General features: G+C 35.1%; 1 long non-coding RNA gene and 1 other non-coding gene across 2 annotated transcripts in view; both read right to left on the reverse strand.

The window, feature by feature from the left end:
* LOC120621933 (uncharacterized) overlaps window positions 1-19,406 on the reverse strand; it is a 162,888-nt gene that overhangs the window by 92,519 nt on the left and 50,963 nt on the right. The gene's annotated exons all lie outside the window — the stretch shown is intronic.
* Window positions 17,313-17,431, reverse strand: LOC120622466 (5S ribosomal RNA). Its single transcript, XR_005658484.1, has one exon. It is a non-coding gene; the product is annotated as a 5S ribosomal RNA (ribosomal RNA).

Raw genomic sequence — 19,406 nt, forward strand, 5'->3', positions numbered from 1 at the left:
AAACAGTGGTGAGATTGGAAATTAGATGATATATAGACACCAATCCATGAAATCCTGTGTCTTACTCTGTCTCGTCCTTCAAGTCCGCTCAAATGACAACTTTTCACTGAGGTCTGCTTTGACCAACCTTGCTGAAAATCATAGCCTCACTCAAAGCAGATACTGATTCCCTTTCTCTGTCTATTTTTTTTTCCAAAGCACTCATCATTTCCTAACAAATTATATAATTTACTTTTCTTGATTATTTATTGTTTATTTTTCCGGCTAGAATATAAGCTCAACGAAGACAGAAAATTTGTCTATTTTATTCACTGCTGTATTTATTGCATCAGAATAGTGCCTGGAACATAGTAGCTACTTAGTAAATATTTGTCATTGTCCATAATAATGTGGTCAGTGGCATACCTAGTGTATTGGAGACAGAGAGACCATTTTTTATGCCCATTTCCTCTACATGACAAAATTCTTTTCATTTATAATCAGGAAATAAGACAAGTAATAAGGACCAAAAAAATAGCAATTACAAATTTATTTTATTGATGTATATAATTATATTTAGAAAAATAAAATTAATAGTATGATTCAAGAAGGAAAAATAACCCACACAGCTATTTATTAATAGTTATTAAATTTACACAACTATTTAAATTTTGATTCTTTGGTTACAGCTTGATAGAAAATATTTTGCGTAAATAACTGTCCAGTAACTAATAAGTGAATTTTAACAAAAACAAGAGATCTCAAAAGACACAACAACTAACTCATACCACTGATGTAATGTTTTGTCTTATTGATTTATTCTTTAGTTTTGCAACAACTAATTTAAAAAATAAATCTCGCTCTTGAAGATACTATTCAAGTTCAGTAAAATATCCATATGTGAGCCAAAACGTATACTTAGCAACTGAAAATATCACATCTCACCTTGTAGTCTGCACTCTGAGTTATTGATTTAAATTTAAAAAATAATAAAAACTCCATGGAGTCACATAAATTACTCAAATTTTTTTCTGTCTGCAAAAATCATGATGTCATCATTGTTTATTTCAAATCTACTATTTTAAACACAAGAATATCTAGTACCACAGAGGCTGGACACAGATTGTACCTAAAAGGAGTTCCAACAACTCTGAATCATTAAGCATGTATTTTCAAAACAAACATATGTAGCCGAGTGTATGTGTGTCAGGACCAACTTACAACTGGGAGGTCTCTGAATTAATGCATGCAGAATGTTTATTGAAGGAAAAGCAATAAAAATGTACACAATTGAGGCTAATATATATATATGTGAAATTTTATATTATACATGTTATATTTAATATATTTATTTTAAAATGTTATATATTTATTTATACAACATATTATATATTTTAGCCAGTATGCATTTATATATTATATAAACAAATATTTAGATATAAATTTATATAAATATGTTATATGATATATAAATAAGTGTTATGAATAATAAATAAACACTTACCATATATAATTGAAATCCTATAACAATTACAACAGTTGTTTAGAATTTAGAGGAACAAAAGATGTTTTTTAGGGAGGAGTATTTTATCACTAATGGTGCACTGTGATAATAAAAAGTAGACCCGTTTCAAATCTGATTTGTTATTGTAGTTACATTCTTTCCAGACGGTGCCCGCTTTCACCACCCCACTCTTATATCACTGGTTGTTTTTACTCATCTTTTACCCCCGGTGTCCAGTGCCCAGGGAGCCTCGCATTTGGCAGGTGGTCCACGAATGCTGAACAGTCTTCACTGACTACACCCACTCCATCTAGGTGGAGAACAGTCTTCAGAAATGCATCTCTATGCAGAGAGATTTTCCTCTATGGAAGCCCAGGGCAAGGGGTCAGCATTTAGTGGGCATCTACTCCACTCAGCCCCTGCAGTGATATGGGCATGTAGAGCCACTCGCCCATCTCTAACCCAAGATGCACTGCCGCTCTGCCAGTCCACACGGGGCCATTCTTCTCGGCAGGATGTGTGGCGGCTTGGGAATTCTCGCTGGGCAGAGGCTTCTGGGTTCAGCAGGACAGAGCTCTGAGTTTCTCTGCCAGGGCAGGGCAGCCAGAGTTCTCAAGGTCCTGCACTATATTAGGAAATATATGCACCAGGGGAACAACAAACATGTTTGTTTTCTTCCAGCACAGTCCGCTCTGCTTATCTCAGACACCTCCCTTTCTTCAGCAGAAATCACAGTCCTGGGAAGAATGTTCCCATGGGGTTTGGTTAGCTTCTCCTCTATCTAAATGAAGTCTTGCCATTGGTATCTGTGAAATCATTTCAAAAGAAATCATTTCTCTGAGGCCAACGAACAGTTTTTTTTAAAAACCAAACGATGAAAAAAACAATACAAAACAAAACAGAAAACGCAAGAAAACCAGCGAGAGTAGCTGTGTAAAGGAGGCATTCTGGAAGGTGAGTGCAATAGGCTTATGCTTGTCACTCATTTGCAGATATGTTCTTCCAATCTTGCTTGCTTGTTATCCACGGTGCTTAGGGCCCTGAGAGCTTATGCCATGGGGGCAAAAAAAGACGGGAGCGTTGAGTCAATGTCCTGGGCGCTCTGCATCATTTAGAGCCTTTGGTGCTTCAGACAGTGCTTTGAACCAGTGGGGCATGAGTGAGCAATCAGAACACCATCCTGTTCCTCCTACCCACCCACTGCCCCGTCACACGCACGCTGCAGGGCTACTTCTTCCCCATCGCTTGCATGACATAGCCCATGACTCTTCTGGTCGTTTCCTATTAATGTAAGTTCTTCAGTTTTCTGCCAGTCACAAAACTGTATTCTTTCATTCATTAAAATGTCCGATTACATATAATAGTCAAAACTCTCAATTTCACTGAAATTTAAATCTCTCCCTTCCTCAGCCCGGGCCTGTTCCAGGCCAGGCCTTGCAGTGAAGAGGGAGGTGTGGTGGGCTGGTTCTCTACTCCCCTCCCTCGTGTTGGTACCTTCCTTTCCACAGCTTGAGAACCAAGGCTTTTGATTCCTCCAGAAATGAACCTTGGAAGGATGTGAGGTAAATGGCAGGAAAGGCCTTATATGACTGGTACTGTAGGATGTACTCTTTGGTTTCTTTCTCTCCTAGATGTTTCTGTGGGTTCTGTGGAGAACCTACCCCATCATTGGTGATCTCTCCTTGCAGTTCTCTCTAACTGGTCCTTAAGGATCACGTTTCATCTTGAGGCATCTGCAAGCACCCGGACACACACACACACACACACACACACACACACACAATCATCACACACACACCTCTGTCTGTCTGAGCTCCCTCAGCCTCCAGGTGGTGTCCTGGGGGAGGACTTTTGACAAGCCCAGGCTAATACTCCTTCACGTAGCCCACATGTAGTTTTGCTTAGGTTGCCTTGTACCTTCCTTCAGAATAAAGGTGGAACATTTTTCTTTAAGTCTTGGATGACACAGAGGGTTTAATTTTCAAACTGTAATAACAGTCCAGTTCATAGTCGTCTGCTGATTTGTAATTTACAAAGAGCTTTTGAGAGTTATGTGTGCATGGAGATTAAAAGGTTAAATGAGGCAACAAGGAGATGTAAGTGATGGTGCATTTGTCTGATTTCGTGACAAAAAAATGTAATGCCAGAGCTTTTAAGTTAAGGAGGTTCCAGGGGGTGCTGAGACCTCTTCTTCTAACCAAAATGCATAGAGGCCAATACAACTCTTACCTCCTTACCCAGGCTGCTCACTCATATACATCTGCAGCACTGCAGCCTGAGTGAAGGATACTGCATCACCTTCGTTTGTAGGTTCCATGAGGGTATCGTGCCAGAAAGGGAACCAAGAAAGTTTTAGAAATTTTGGTTATGAGGCTATACTTGAAAGAATCAATGCAGGACAATTACAAACAGAATTATGGACAACTCAATCAATCGATCAGTTCAAATAAAGTCATCTAGAATAATAAGAATAGTCATGGCCGACAAAACAACTATCATGGAAAATTTCGAATATCCCTAGGTGTTAATGAAATACTCAGTAATAGAAAATGAAAATCTACACAAAGATGAGGACATAAACACAACTGCAGTCATTTTTCTAAAAAGATTCATTTCTGTCTGGAATGAGGGATTGATTGTTAACATCACCCCATGGCCTAGAAATAGTTGAATAATGTCTATAAACATGGCATATACATATATTTCACCTATAGAGACTGCTTCCATGATTCTTGGGACACATTCCACGAGAGAGTTCTGAACCTTCTTGAATCATCTTTTGGTAATATTTGTAAAGTCTAGATGAAAATGCCTTCCATCGTTGCTATGGAGAGGGGGTTGGGCAATATTTATAAGCCACTAACCTACACCGACCAAATAAAGCGTACCGCTTATGAAAATGCATCTGAAAGTGTCCTGATCTTGGTTCCTTATGCTGCATTTTTTACACTTTCACAAAATTATTTCATTTGAGCCTTAAATAACTTTATAGGGTTAATATTGATATTCCCGATAAAAAGAACATGGCTTATCAAGGTTAAATCATTTGTTCAACATCACAGAAGTTATAAAGAGGAATATTTTTGACCTTTCTTAATACTTAACTTGTCTATAATGTTATAAAAGTCTTCAAAGTAGAAACTTCTCCACTGATTATCTGTCGATTTTCACAAATTTGTAATTTAGCCAGAGATCCCCGCTTCACAGATGAAAACATGCTAGGTCACACAATTTGTCTAAGTGTCAGATTCTTAACTCAGTCAACGGCTTTCTCTATGTACTACTTTGCATCTGTATATATTTCCCTTTCTAAAAATGTGTACATTTCTTTATTCAGTTTTTATGTAATTTATAATTATACTTACTGAGAAATGCATAAATGTGGCTGTCACTTATTCCTAATCTCTTTCCTCTTACTTCCTCATTTAAACAGCCAGCAGCTTGAACCACAAGACAGAATGAATAAAAAATCCAACGTGAATAGTTTTTGTTTATATCAATTTCAGTGCTGGCCCCCAAAATGCAAACCAGTATCAACAGTTTGAAATTACTGTGTTAACATTTTCTGTTTCTAAGCTAAGCTAAACATTGGAGCAAATTGTATTGCAACACATATTTGTTTTAACTCCAATATGACTGATGTTCTTATCCAAGACATGTTAACAAACTTTCCCATAGTTACCCATACAGTGATGGAATAGAGTTAATGGAATATTGAGTTTTACAAATTTGAGTAGAAATAAAAATTGTACAATTTTTTACAACTTAAAAAATTGTGTTTTCTTTCCTATTAAATTACTTTGCTCTGTGTCAGATATAAAATCCTTATGCTTCATCCAGAGAACATTCCATTTTAGCCTACAATTCATAGTAATAGCCCCACAGTGGAAATATATTAACAAGAAGACTGTTATGAAATTGATTTGTTTTCTCATCTTGCCATCAAATTTTATGGGAAAATAAAGAATAGTCTCTTGCCTGTAGTCTACTCTTGTGCAGATGGACAAGAAAAATCTGATCATTTAAATTTTATTTCATACGATGCAGCAACCAAAAATCTCCTTAGAATACAAGTTCATATTGTCAATATCGGTTCATTTTCTCGTGACTCATTTGACTCTCTCTTGGTATAAAAATCATACCCTTGTTAGGAAAATTAGCTTAAAAATTAGACAAATTATCTTTTGATCAAATCCTCTTCTAGTTGATTCTCAGAGGCATATAATTGTAAATGCAAAGTCCAATACTAAGAACGCTTATCAGTGTATCATATGTAATAGTAAACATTTTAAACAGAATAAAATTTTAGTAGAAGAGACTGACTGAATAACACTTGATAGATGCTTATGATAAAATATTGGGTACTATTAAAATATTTCTGTAAAGATTTTTATAACTTGAGAAAAACTGCTCATGAAATAGGTTAAGTTTCTAAAAGCATATTATAAAAAATATCCTATGTTATCAGCTCTATGTTATCAGTTATTAGATGCACAGTTTTCACTTTTTAACATTTAAAAACTCAGAATGCATCTTAAAATTCCTGGTATCCTATAATTGTTGGAGACCAGGTAGCAGTGGTGGCAGTTGTCTTTGCAGGCACATGAACTCAGTTGTTATTCCTGTTGAAATAACTGGATAACGGCTATTCCTCATTGTTTCACTTATGAGACCATTAACTGACAACTTTCAGAAGAAATACAAATTCCGGTTGTTTCCTGAAAATCTTACATTAATTCCTTTTATGGCAAAAAAAAAAAATGCTAGCAACAAAACTCACTTAAAATGAAAGAACTGAATGCTTTTCCCACTAAAATTGGAAGGAAGCAAGGCAAGAAGGCTTACTCTCACCATTTGTATTGAAAATAGAACTAGAAATCTTAGCCAGTGTGATAAGGTAAGAAAAAAGCAACAAAAATCCTACAGCTATGAAATAAAGAAATAATACCATCTTTATTTACAGAAGACTACATTGCCTATGTAGAAAATCAGAAAAAAAACTAACTGGTTGCTAGAACAAATAGGTGAGTATAACGAGGTCACAGAGCACAAGGACAGCACACAAAAAATTGATTCTTTTTGTAAGTACTAGCAATAAATACTTGGAATTTAACCATTGAGAATACAATACTATTTACAATAGCTACCCCCTGAAAAAGTAGGTACAACTTTAACAAAACGTGTCTAAGATCTACGTACTGAGAAATGCAAAATACTGATGGAAGAAATCAAAGATCTAAAAATTTGTTCATGGATTGGAAGACTCAGTTAAGATGTTAAGTCTCCCCAGATTTAGCAATAGTTTTACAACTATTCTAAGCAAAGTGAGAAAGATTTTTTTTTTGTATAGACAAGCTGATTCTAAAATTTATATGATAAGGCACAAGAATGAGAATAGTCAAAATAAGAAGAAAGAAGAAAGTTGATGTATTCATATTATCTAATTAGAAGACTTACTCTAATGATACAATAATCTTAACTGGTAAAAGTATAGATATATAAATCAATGGGATAGAATAAAGAGTTGAGAAATGGATCCACATCAAGATGGTTAATCAATTTTTAGCCAAGGTAAAAAAATTAAATGGAGAAAGAGTAATCTTTTCAACAAATGGTGTTAGAACAATTAATATCTATTTGCAAAAAAAAAACCCTCAACATAATTTTTTCACAAAAATTAACTCAATATGAACCATGGATAAATATAAAATGTACAACCATCAAACTTTTAGATAAAATTGTAAGCAAAAATTTTAGCGACTTGGAGTTTGGTCTCTATTTAATGTTAAAATCACTTAGACATGATATAAAAAACACAATCAATAAAAAAATTGGTCTGGTTGAACTTCATCAAAATTAAAATTTTGTTCTTAGAAAGACTGTTTAGAGAATGAAAAGCGAAGTCACAGATTGAAAGAAAATATTTGGAAATCGTATATCCAAGCAGATGACTTAGAGCCATAATATATAAAGAACTCTCAAAACTCAACACAAAGAAAACAAATAACGCAATTAAAAATGAACAAAAGACTTCAGAAAATAAATTATATCAATGGCAAATAAACACAGAAAAAGCCACTTAACATTATTATCCATCAGGGAAAAGCAAATTAAAACTAAGATGAGATATATACCTCTGAGAGTTATCTGAAACAATAATTATTTTTTAAAAACTGACAATACCAAGTACCAGCAAGTATGGGGAGCAACTAGAATTTTATATATTGCTAGTGGAAATACAGAAGTTTATAATGTACTCTGGAGAAGAGTTTGGCAGTTTCTTATGAACATGGACTTACTGTATGAAATAACAGTCTCAATCCAGAGCCCTTAAACTAGAGAACTGAAAACTTATGTTCACACAAAACCTGCATATAAATGTTTACAGCAGCTCTCTTCATAATCTCAGAAAGCTGGAAACAGCTATATATCCTTCATGATGAATGGATAACAAACTATTGTATATCTTCACAGTGGCCTATTACTCATCAAAAAAAAAAAAGAATTAAGCAATTGATACACACAAATACACAGACGATTTTTCAAAGGCATTGTAATGAATAAAAGAAGTTGGTCTCAAAGACAACATACTTCTATGATTCCATCTATGTGACATTCTAGAAAAAGCAAAACTATAGTGGCAAAACAAATCAGTAACTTCCAGAGATTGGATGTGAGAAGGTCTGACTGAAAAGGGGAAGCACAGGAAGTTTTTTGGGGGTGACAGAGGAGTTCTGTATCCCAACTGTGGTGACGGTTACACAAATCTATACATGTGGTTAAAGTATAGAGCTGTATACTCCAAAATGTCAATTTTATTTTATGTTAATCAAAAAAACACTCGAATTATATTTCTATGTATCTACTTAAGTGGTACAAATAAAAAGGTAATTTTTTAAAAAAAGCATGGTGTAATAGATTTTCTGGATGGTACATACCAGTGGTGTCACATGATCAAAACACCTTAAAGTTAATGAAGCATGATTATTTTATTTTTAAGTGCCTAGAGCAATGAAAAATACCCAAAGTGTTAACAGCGGTTGTCTTAGGTTGTGGAATATACAAAAATATTATTTTTTCTTGTTTTCTTTTTTACAATTTGCAAGAATTCATTTTATAAATAGAAAAAAAAGAGTGAAATAAGTACTTTAAAATTAATAACAACAGAAGTTTAGGCAAGTGGGCCCTGTTTGTCTCGATTCCACAAACACAGAGGGCCTCATCCATGAAAAAGATTTGATGAGGTGATTCACCAAACTCGGAACTCCCCGAAGGTTAGTTTAGTTCTTATTAGTCACACGTACCCTCTCACAGGATAATTCCTCAAGATACACACATCACGAACAATCTGCAAAGCAATAATCAGCTTGGGATTGTTTCTGGCAACTATAAATGTGTTATAGTTGGAGAATTCCCCACAAAAGTAAAAAAAAAAAAATGTATTGTCTTTTTGGGGAAACAGAATACTGCCTTTGGCTGCTTCTTTTTGAAACTCATAAATTACGAGATGTGATAAGAAAGGCAATATTTCAGAATAGGTAGAATAACACTAGTGGCAGATATGCATTTGTTTTCTGTCTCTGTCCCCTCCCACACATACATCTCCACATACCAGTCCCTCTGGACTCCGTCAGTAATGACCCCAGTAACAACAACTGTCAGGGGTTGGAATAGTAAACGTTTTGTAAAAGCAAATGGCTTCCAAATGTGGACTTTCGGTGAGCATGAGGCTCCGAGCCAGGCTCAGGATGCCGGAGCAGGTAGAAACGCTAAGCCCAGAGCCTGGTGACATAATCAAGCAGCCAAATCTGTGACTGTTAACCTCGAACCCATCTGCAGGCTCCCCTCTCTTTTTCCATACAAAGGTGATTTTACCTGGCTTATTACTTCAATATGCAAGGGTGATCCTATATGAGTTTTGCACACAGAGTTTGCCTAATAGATTTCTAAGCGTAACCTGGCTTGTGGGCGGGGCTGGCTGGATGAGGGTAAGTAGTCGATTATTTCCCCTGGCCTTTGTGTCTTCTGCTTAGAGAAAAGTCCTTTAATTGTACTAAGACATATTTTCTATATTTTCAGAATGGCAACTAAATCACTGGGAATTACCACTTCGACAAACTAGATCAAGAGTCTCAAAGCTTTTTATTTACTTGTTTCATGGGTACCTACCATATTATGGAATATGAATAAAATAAAATATATTACTAATTTTAAAAATGATGTTTTCCAAAATTTTAAAGATGTGACTAATGAAAAAGGCAGCAACAAAAGAATTGCATACAAATCTATGGTGATAGAAGGAGATTTGACTTTGGATAGGGAATGCATAATGCAACGTACAGATGATGTATTATTGAACTGTACAATTGAAACCTATGTTATTTTATTAACTGTCACCCTAATAAATTTAATAAAAAGAGAATTGTGTATAATTTTATGAAAGCACTCTATTGGGAGGGATGTCTATATTGGACCAAAATGGAATATATGAAAACAATAACAACTTTCATTGCTAGGTGTTGGAATTATGAGCAAATTTTTAATATTACTTATATGTTTTCAATTTCTTTGTCAAGAACATGTATTACTTTAAAGAAAAAAAAACCCCTGAAAAGTAACAGTCTAAAATGTAACTGTTATCCCTATAATTTGATTTAGATTTAAATTTAGGTTATTTATATCTTGATAAAGTAGAAGCTTTTTACTCTAATTCTGTTATCTATGAAAAATGTATTATTTTATAATAAAAATATATGCTCTTAAATACTATCATGGGGGGATATAAAGGGGTTATCTTAATAGAAGAGAAAATATTTTTTTTGTATTAAATAATTATTTTAAGCCACCCAGAAAGTGCTTCCGTTGGCACATACTGGCTTTGCCTCCTGTATGCCCATTTCAGAGTCCCCTGGGTTTGGAATTGCTCCCCTTTAGAATTCTGGGTTGCTAGGCAACTTACTGGCCATTCCCTGCTGACAAAAATTATTCTATGGAAACATGGGACCAACTCATGTTACAGAACTAAAAAGATTGTTTTTAAAAGCAAAGAATTTCTAGTCTAAATGCCATCTAGAATTTCTAGTCCAACAGCTTCAACCATCGGAGCAGCTGAATGAAGTTTGAGAAACAGGGACATCTGAAGGTGATTGGAATAAGCAAAGTAAAACAGTGCTCCGTCCCCAGCCAAGGGGCTCCATGAGCCACGACAAAGAGTTTCACCCAGGCCTGCCGCTGCTGTCGTCCCTTCTCTATTAGAGCAGGAACTGGAAGCTTGGGGCCAGGACTTCTGAATAACTGACACGGATGCCAGACAGACCTTTACTGAATCGGTCGGGCACACATCATTTTCAAAGGGCCCCCACCCGATCTGTCCCTTTGAAGAAGATGCTTTGCTCAGGAGAAAAATATCAAAATTCTTGCTGTTTAATTCTTACAGGAATCCATGGCACTGATAAATGAGAGCTCGTCCATACATGTTTTTACTTTGTTACCTAAGAAACTATCTTCACAACAGAAGTCCTCATAAATTGCTCTGGAGATGCATCAGACACTCTCCGGCGCTGTGCGACACTGTGTATATGGTTTGGCAGCAGTTCATTGGGAGAAGATAAACTAGTACTTTTTGCCAGGATTCTATTACTCTTGACCCTGACCTTGGCTGAAGGCTGTTTCCAGTTACAGTCCATCTTAAAGAAAGACAGTGCCTATTTGTTCCCTGAGGTTCCTTCTTCCCCTCTCTCTCAGATGCCCCAAGCACAGCACTGTGTGCGCTGCCTCACTGGGCAGGAGGAACAGAGCTGCTGCTGCCCTCCTTAGATTTCTCATTCAGACGCAGCATTCAAGTAGGCCACGGAATCCTTTACTTTAAGCCATGGAGGTCTGCTCTTAGAAAGCACTTGGTCTTGAAGTTTACAGTACCGTATGGTAGCATGTGAACTACAGGTCTTATGTTATACAGCAGGTCAGGTCTCTCGAACTTATTTATGTAGCACAACTGAGAGGCTGTACCCAGGCAGCAACGGCTTCCTACTTCCACCACCTCCCAGGCCCTGGCAGCCACGGTTGTATTTTCTGCTTCTATGAGTTTGACTATTTTAGATACATCGTATAAGAGGAATCATGCAGTACTGGTCCTGTGACTGACTTATTTCACTTACCATGTCCTTTAGGTTCAATCGCATTGTCACAAATGACAGGATTTCCTTATTTTTTAAGGCTGAATAATATTCCATTTTATATATATAATTTACACACACACACACATACACACCTTACATAGATCGCATTTTCTTTATCTGTTCATCTGTCAGTGGACACTTGCATTGTTTCCATACCTTGGCTATTGTGAATAATGCTGCTGTAGATATGGGCGTGCGCATCCCTCTTCTAGATCTTGATTTCAATTCTTTTGGATGTGTCTAGTCCCTGGATTGTGGTGATGGTATCACAGGTGTTTGTATATACCTAAGCTCATCATATTGTACACATTAAATGTGTGATGTTATTTGTATATCAATTATACATTATAGGCTTTTTTTTTTTTTTAAAGAAACTACTTGGCCTTAGCATGATATTGTTCACTGCGTTTTTTTCCTTTTAATGGTGAGAACCCAACGCTTCAGCACCCCCTCTCCAACAAGAAGTTTCTGAGAGTCCACTTCCACAGTGTGGTCTACGGTGGTGTGCCTTGCCTGCCCTCTGCACCCCACCTGCCAGCAAGAGCTGGGCTCACTTCAGGTATTCTCAAAAAATACAAATAAAAAAAAGTTTCTCACCAAGGTGGTAGCAGAAACTACAAAGCTCACGCACCACAAACAGGCTTGGTGCCCAGTTTCAGCGCTTAGTCAATGGTTTTGTGAGTAGATTTATACTATGTAGTAATTATAACTGAAGCTGAATATAGTGTTAATTACAACAGTTTTTCAGACATTAAGGTCTATTCGTACCCTTGAAAGTAAAAATAATTGTTCGTATTTGTTGAACACTTACAATATCTTATTTAAATATATTATATTACCCTTAAAATAATCCCATCTAGTAAGGGTTATTATCCCAATTTTACTTATCAGAATGCAAAAGCGTGGTGAGGATAAGTAAATTTCCTAGGGGCAATCAATTGGCAACTGACAGAGACAAGATCTGGACCCAGCTTGTTTCATTGCAAGGGCCACCTCCCTGCCCTCTGCTCTAATGTATCCAGGTACATCACCAAGAGATCTGAAATAGTCCAAAAACTGGGAAAATCACTATGAATAAAATATCCTTGTACAACTGACTGATATGCGAGATATATTTAATTCTTGCAGCAAAATAGAGACCCTCCAAGTTGTGAGAACTTATTTTAAAATAATCATGAGACCAATTCTGACAAATAGGGATCCTATTACTCTACTATATAAAGATATAAAGATGCACTCTAAATCCAAAATGTACAGATAACAGTTATATTTTAAATTGTTACTTTCGGAATTTTTTTTAAAAGAATATATGTTCTAGACAAATATTGAGAACATATAAATAGTTTAAAAAATAAAAATCCCTCATAATCCCATCGCCCAGCAATAAAAGTTGCTATTGTTCTGATATGTTGAGTCAGTCTAATGCAGACCTCCCCTGGGACAGAGTGCTTTAACAAACACGCACATAGCTCATTCGTTACTGCCTTTTCCTTGGTCACATTCTTCACATTTCTGAAACCAGAATTCTTAAATCCAGTAGTATATCGCATGTAGTGATTTTCATAATTTACTTAACTACTTTTTTCTTCCTGGGCATTTATATATTTCCTGGCTTCTCATGAAATTATCGAACATAAATATATCATCATATTTCTGGTTATTTTTCAGGATACATTTTTTTTCCCCCAGTAAGATTACTAGGGCAATAATCTAAACAAGTTTGAGGGCTTATGTGAACATTGTCAATTTTCTCCCCAAATAAACTATTTTCAACTTATTTAGGTGGTGTACAAGAGTTTTTATCTGCTCACACATTCACCATGCCAGGTGTTTCTAATCTCTACTAAAATGACAGGCAAAGAATGGTAACTCTTAAACTTTTATAAATTTCATGTGGAGTTAAATTTGCGTTCACACATGCATTGGATATTTTAAAATTTGTTCTTCATTTTGTTTTTTTTCCCCCATTTGATCTAAGGAACTTTGGAAATATTTTTAAGGATATATAAAATATTAAAGTATTATGCTTAATATTGGCTCTAAATGTTTTCCTCATATTTGCATTATAAATCATTTTTTATTTTGTTATTTATTTACTTTTTTTTTTTGGCCTTGTGTACCTCACATATTTCAAGAAGGTTATTTCTTTTACTAGTTCTTTCAGAATTTCTCTCTTTGTATTTAATATTATATTAACTTAGGGTTAATTGTGACATAAAATGAGTTAAGATTTTATATATATACATATATAAATGTATATATATGTATACATATATATATATTATATACACATATATATATATTTAAACTAGTTGTCCTGCTTCATATTCCTGGTGAATAAAATTTAAGAAGAATGAACATCTATAAAAGCCAATTTTCTCATGTGGAGACAGAATATGGCTCTCCTTTTCTTCATTTTTAAATTTCTTACTAAAGGTTTTTTTTTTTTATGTTCTTATGTGTGCTTTCAACATTTTTTGTTGGGCTGGATATTTTGTGGATATTTTTATTATTAATATGCATAGACTATTTCCCAGATCATCTTCAAACTGATTTATGTATCTACATGAGAAAACTGATTTCGATTTTTTATGTTATTCCAATAACTTAATTTTAAGCTACTCTTAAATATAAGAAAATTTTAGTTGATTAACTTCTAAAATGTTGTTAACATATTCTACAACTGTAAACCTAGATTATAATTGTTAAATGATTGTGTGTGAGAGTATGTGTTTATACTCTCATGAGTAAATTTTGCTGCTTGCTCTCTATTGTTACTAAATCTACAATGATCATTTAGGCTATATGCACTTCTGCTTCATACACTTAATATCATTACATTAATACTATGTTATCTCCATCTTGAATTATTAAATTTAATGATTTTTCATCATTTTTAAAAAAGGGTATGTGAGAAACATAGTTTTTAAACCCTGATGTATCAAAAGAGACAGAAACTCTTTGTGCTCACCTATGACATGAACAAAAGCTTACTTTTTTCTTTTGTAACTCATTATCCATATATATCAGAGTACAAATTCAATAGAAAAGTAGCATTAAGCTGGGCTAAGTATTTAAAAGCATACATTTCAAGGCTAGTCAGGCATACCAAAAGTATTCGGTTGCACACAAATGATAAAGCAAGTTATTTTTTTATCTAGTCAATAAATCCAGTCTATTTCCTACATGCTTACTGCTTTAAAGCAATCATAAACATTAGGGCGGTAGTAATACAGGCTGAATCTTAGATACTGCCTAATCCCTGGTCCTTTGGAGTCAGGCAACTCTAAACTGTTTAAGTCTCTAGGGGTTTGTCAAGATAATGCTTTAATAATCATAGCAACTCTAGAACAAGATTTGCCCACAATCGGCAGTAGCAGATTTCTTAGCTGGAATAGAATCCTTTTATTTCTCCCTCTAAAAAACTTATTAATGATAAATATTGTTGCATTATATACCATGTTTTCAGAAGACAGGCAAAGACATATTTGTGTTTCTAGGGACAACTCTGGTTCTTAAATAAAGTGCTGTGTTTTAAAATGTCATAATCTATAGCCCGAGCGTGAGCAGTTGGAACTAGCTTTGGAAGTTGGAAATACTTTTTCTTGTCTTTTAGAGGCTATAGAATTGATACCTTCTAAATGGAAAGAGGCGCAATTAAAATGCCATGCTTTTGGTATACGGAAAAAATCCTTTTCCATGTTTATGTGAAGACAAGGAAATTAAGAACCGCAAAGAGCACTGGAAAGAAAACACTGTCCCTCCACCCGACACTTCGCCTCTGTATTTTTTTTTCTGTCAGGCAGAGAGGGTGGAGGAGAAGTTGATAAGGATTATGGAAAGATATACACTAAGAGAGCAAGAAATTTTATGTCCGTAAGAGAAAAGTCACTTAATGTTGAGAAAAACCAGAGGATGTTTAAGTTTAAACTAATTTTGATGGAGAGAATTCTATATAACTTCATTTTGGTTCTGACTCTAGAATGAGATATATTAGGAGACATTACATTTTAAAAAGTTAAAGGAAAAAAACTGGGACTAGATCCACCTCTGATTTACAGCAGTTACAGATTAGAAGTAGAGGAATAGGATTGTACCTTAATCTCCAGATATCGAGGCAGGTAGAACAATGTAACATTAAGAAAGTCCACATATACAAATACCATTTTGATTTTTTGGAGCTGGCAGTAGTAGCAGCAATTTCTCAATTCAATAATTGGCTCGCTGATAACAAGAGTCTCTGAATTGGCCTGCTTCTGCTCTAGCGAGAGTCTTTCTGTTCAATTCTTCAAAGAAAACTATAATCCAGTTGACATTCTGCCATGAATCCTCTTCTCTCTAAAGTAAGTTGAGCAGGTTCTCTTATCTGCACCTTAATTCCATTTGAGACATCGTTAGCTTAAGTGGGGAGATGGAAGTATACATATATATTCCATACATGGACGGAAATCAAAAATCACGAATCTCTTGTAATATACACACGGTTTAACAAGGTATAAGAATTGAGTCACTGCTGCCAACTTTTAAAGAGGACTTCTAATCTCAAATTCTGGAATTTTCTTTTTTTAGTTGCGCTTAAACCTTTCAGTATATTGATGTCCTTGTGGTTTAAGTCATATGCAGCTGCAGCAACTGCATATTGGCAAAAGTAAAAAACGCACAAATTGTACTATCTTGTAATGAACCTTAGACTTTGTATTCAGAGGCATGTTTATTGCTAATATACTCAAAAATAATAGTTGTGGCACATTTTTCATTTCATAGCACTGGTTTATAGCCTATATACACACCATTCTGAGAAAAGTAGTGGCACCTGAGGATTTAGTGAACTGCAAGAGATGTTTGATTCTCCCTGGGAGCTCATTATGCAAACGTATTTTAGATTCAATGAATTTACCATGGGATCAATAAGATGTAGAGGAAAGTGTTACGGGGGCTTCTTATGTCCTTATTTCTAAGAAACAGTCAAAGGGAAGAGGCTGTTTCCCCCCCTAAAATTTGTCATGTTTGAATGCAATGCTAGGAACTGCTAATGTGACTTGCAATCGGTCACAAAGGAAGTCATTTTGGGATGGGGAGAAGCCAGACTATTCAGCCTTCTTCAACTGGGGCTCTTCTTTGGAACTGCTGAATGAAGAAAATGATGTATGTGGCTATTTTCTCAATTCTCTCAAGGGTGGTTGTTATAGTACTGTTCTACATGCATAGGAGAAAAGTCAATTCATTATATTCAACAGATGACTTAGGGCACCATGGGCAGATTCTCTGGAGATTGAGCTGAGAAAGGCTCTATGATGAGTGAGATATTGTATCCACTGCATTATTCTAGAGTTCTTCTCATGAGAAATAATATACTTTCTTATTATTTAAGGTAAATAGAAGTGGGTTTCTGAAACTCGTTGCTGAAAGCAATTTAACCTATACATCTTACTATGAGGCATGATGAAATTCAGTGTACCTCTCTGTTTCGTTAGTAATGAACTTGAGGCTGTTAATATATAAAGTCATTAAGTATGTATTGTTAGCGAAGATGCTTGGTATCTGTAAACAAAGAATTATTATTATTATTATTTTAGGTGAGGCAACCCTTGGTTGACTTCACAGATTGCAAAGACCTTGTCAGTTTACAATCCCTTATTTTTTATTTTTTACACCTACAGCACCTGGTCTTCCTAAGTGGTCTCCCATCCAAGTACTAACCAGGCCCGACCCTGCTTAGCTTCCAAGATCAGACGGGATCAGGTTTGTTCAGGGTGGCATGGCTGTAGACAAGAATTATTTCTAAAGTTATCAATTATGGCTCTGCTGTGAGCTCCTTCTAAAAAAGTGATAATTTGTTAGATATATTAAGATCTTGTAGTTTCAAATATTTTATTCATCATTTGAAAAACAAAATTGAATTGCACTGATCACTGTGAGGATGAATCGACTTTTGACCCTTAATGATTTAATAACTAGCAATGAGGATAACTGAGTCTCAACAATTAGCTGATTGGTGACAGCAGAAATGTAAACCTGACCTCGATTCATGCATTTTCTCACAGCTTCCTTCAGAAGCTTAAAGAAATTTTTTTTAAGGTAGTCATACCCTAGAGGAAGGGCTAAGTTTCTCACCTGTCTTATTGTGGTAATGACAAGTGACAAGCTATTCCTTGTGGACTGAGATGGGGTAGGCTGAGGGGTGGAGTAGAGCCTGTTACAAATATTTTTGAAAAGAGGCATTCGATTAATAATTAATTGTACATAATGCTGGTTTTATTTTTACTGAGTCAGTCATAGAACTCGATTCCATATTTTTTACATTTTATTTGAAGAATTCCTAAAAAAATAAATCCGGGGCTATCCTTAAGGCAGAAATTTTGTAAATGTTTTATTGTTGCAATTATCTATCCACTTATCTAAAATCTATCCATCCATCCATTACCTTCAAAGTAAAATCTGAAGTATCATTTTAATATATAATACAGATAAAAATGTCGCCTTGATTGAAGTGGGGGAATGCCACAGTATCCCCATCCTCTCGCACCTATTCTCAGTCTTCTAATGGTAACTGAATAGCCTTCGAAAAATACTTACCTAGCTTCTCAGAGGATAAATAAACATTTAAGCATACTCATACAAATATACACTCATCTGACGTAAATCCTCCTTTAACATCAACTTGTTGGTTGCAATGTGGGCACAACCCTCAGCTAAAAAATGGGTGTGAATAGCGGCTTCCATATTATCCTCATAGAGTTATGATATCATCATTGAGAGCATTGGGCTGTGGGCAACAGATGACTCAGCAACAGAGTTATCTAGGTAATGAAGATGGAAACTGAGGCAAGGCTGTCACCATAGGGTCTGAATTCAAAGAGATTTCATATGTATCCTGGTTTTACCACTGTTCTTGAGTCTGTTACTTAACCTCTCTAATGACCTATTTTCTCATAGGAAATAGAGATAGCAACACAAATATTCATTCATCTCTTAAGTAAATATTTTTCGAGTACCTAATAAGCTTCAGGCCCCATGATAAGTGGTAGGCATTGTGCAAGCTCTCTCTCTATGCAGCTTTTTTGAAGATGAAATAGTGTAATATGCAGAGGCTACTGAACAGAATACCTGACACAGAAGCAGACATTTAAGGAGATCTATTATGCCCACATTATTGCCAAATACAGAACCAGGGCTTTATAATGAATATCTGGAAAGCAAGAACCAGGAGGCTTTGAGGAAGCTAAGTTGATGAGATCAGTCACACAGCCCTCAGTGTTATTCAGAACTTTCACAACTTTGATCCAACATCATCCTAAAAATTCTATCCAGTGAAGTAAGACCAGGAAAAGAAATAAAAAGCATCCAGAGTGGGAAAAAAAGTAAAGCTTTCCTTATTCACAGACATCGTAACTATCTAGGTAGAGTATTTGATGACATATACAAAAAAAAAAAATCTACAAGAAAAATATACAAAAATCCATTGTATTTCTATATATAAGCAATAAACAATCAGAAATTGAAGTAAAAAATACAATATCATCAAAATATAAAATACTTAGGAATAAATCTGACAAAAGATAGGCAAGGTCTGTATAGTGAAACTTCAAAAACATTGCTGACAGAAAATTTAAGAGACCTAAAAAAATCCAGAGATATACTGAGTACATAAACTGGAAAATGGAATGTTGTTAAAATGTTAATTTTCCCAAATTGATCTAGATTCAATGCAATCGCAATTAAAAACAGGCAGAATTTTTGTTTGT

This window comes from Pteropus medius, unplaced genomic scaffold (genome assembly GCF_902729225.1).
Source record: "Pteropus medius unplaced genomic scaffold, Ma_sr-lr_union100, whole genome shotgun sequence".
NCBI classification, from domain to species: domain Eukaryota; kingdom Metazoa; phylum Chordata; class Mammalia; order Chiroptera; family Pteropodidae; genus Pteropus; species Pteropus medius.